Raw genomic sequence first — 2208 nt, forward strand, 5'->3', positions numbered from 1 at the left:
GCCGCCATCTTGGCTGACAGTTAATTTGCATAAGGATATGCTGATTAGCCAATGGGAAGGGTAGCGGTCGTACGCTAATTACCATGTTTCTCTTTTATTAGTGTAGATATTTACTTAATTTTCTTCAATGAACATGCATTATTATTTTTTTAAGTAAGAAAAAGGGTGCTATTTTTTTTTCCTTAAATAGCAATGGTGTCTGCATGCCAGTCTTCCAAGGTAACAAAGAAGAATGTTGCCAGGGAGATGCAGCTCCACAGAATACTTAGGAGGAGAAACCTCTGTGGGGTGAGTGGGTGTCAGGAGCTTAAAAGAGTTAGCAGGCTGGGTGCATGGGGCCTACCTAGTCTCAGAAGAGAACTCAAGGGAACCAGTCTGGCCTGAGACAACCCAGGAAATGCCTGGTGTGCCCCCGAGCCATCTAGTCAGCCATCAGGCCCTAGATATACTCCTTTCAAGATACAGTGGAAATCTCACTGCTGCTGTCCCCACACTAGCATGACTCCACCCAAATGATAACCTCCTACTGGCTCGCTGACTTCCAATACAACCTCCACACAGCTGCTAAGTGTTCTAAACACAGTGAACACTGGAAAATATTTCAAGAATATTTAGAATACAGGATACTCTACATTCTCAAATGTATACAACCTTCTGCTGACCTTGCCCAGCTCCAATTCCCAGCCCAGACACTAGCCTCGGTACCTGCAATTCTCTGTCTGCACAGTATTCCCTGGACTAGAATTTTCTTCCCTATCCCTACCTAGCTGGCAAACTCCTACACACCCTTTACATCTAGCTCCAAAGTCAATTCCTCTGCAAAGCACTCCTAGTCAACTGGCTTCTCCCTCCTCTATATGTTTTAGTGGTTTTGTACATCTTCTTGCTATCAATTAAATACCTGTCTAGCCCTAGCTAGTTTGGTTTACTGAATAAAGTGTCAGCCTTGTGGACTAAAAGTCCTGGGTTCAATTCCGGTCAAGGGTACATGCCTGGGTTGCGGGCACAATCCCCAGTAGGGGATATGTAGGAGGCAGCCGATCAATAATTCTCTCTCATCATTGATGTTTTTATCTCTTTCTCCCTCTACCTTCCTCTCTGAAATCAATAAAAAAAATATTTTTTTAAAAAATACCTGTCTATCCCACTAACCCATTTTTAAGGCCAAGAACCACATGTCCCCATGCATCTAGAATAGTGCCTAGATACTGGGGGTACTCAATAAATATTTGATTAACTAAATAAATACATGAGCTTGCTTTTACTATAAATATCTATATTTTTATAGGTATCTCAGAAATAAATTTTAGAAGCCAGAAAACAAAGTTTAAGACCTAACTTTTTTAAAAAAGAAAATAAAGATTAAATCAAATATATACTGGGCAAACAGTAAGACTTCTGACATATTTATAAATAAGAGTATAAAACTAGAGAATTTGGAATTACCAACCTTCTCAAATAATAATAATTTGAGGCCCTAGCTGTTTTGCTCAGTGGATAAGAGCATTGGCCTGGGGACTGAAAGATCCCGGGTTTGATTCCAGTCAACGGCACATGCCCAGGTTGCAGGCTCAATCTCCAGTGGGGGGCATGCAGGAAGCAGCCGATCAGTGATTCTCTCTCATCATTGATGTTTCCATCTCTCTCTCCCTCTTCCTTCCTCTCTGAAATCAAAATATCCTATCTAATAAAAGACAAAAAGGGTAATAAACCGTACCTCCGCTACACTTCCCATTGGCTAATCAGCGAGATATGCAAATTAACTGCCAACAAAGATGGCAGCCAGCAGCCACGCAGCTGAAGCAAGCAGGAGGTTTGCTTGCTCCAGTGATGGAGGAAGCCAAGGTTCCCCGCCTGCCGTGGCCTGCTCTAAGCTCCGAAAGCAACAAAGTTTCAATTATAGAAGCTAAACAAACCCCAGATACCTGCTTTCAGCCAGCCGCGGCCTCAGAGCTGGGAGCGCCAGTGAAGGCAACAGAGTTTCAATTATAGAAGGTAAATAAATCCCAGAATAAAAAAAAAGAAAAAAAGGAGAGGCTGGGAGCTTCAGTCGCAGGCCAGCCTAAAAACGGCCCTCAGCCCCTCACCCAGACTGGCCAGGCACCCCAGTGGGGACCCCCACCCTGAAGGGGGTGTGACCAGCTGCAAACAGCCATCAGCCCCTCACCCAGGCTGGCCAGGCACCCCAGCAGGACCCCCACCCTGATC

The 2208-nt window shown here is 44.3% G+C and overlaps 1 long non-coding RNA gene across 1 annotated transcript in view; it reads right to left on the bottom strand.

Moving 5' to 3' along the window:
- Window positions 1–2208, bottom strand: part of LOC106725088 — a 32844-nt gene that overhangs the window by 17655 nt on the left and 12981 nt on the right. The gene's annotated exons all lie outside the window — the stretch shown is intronic.

The sequence above is a fragment of the Myotis brandtii genome, unplaced genomic scaffold (genome assembly GCF_000412655.1).
Source record: "Myotis brandtii unplaced genomic scaffold, ASM41265v1 scaffold1350, whole genome shotgun sequence".
Classification (NCBI taxonomy): Eukaryota; Metazoa; Chordata; class Mammalia; order Chiroptera; family Vespertilionidae; genus Myotis; species Myotis brandtii.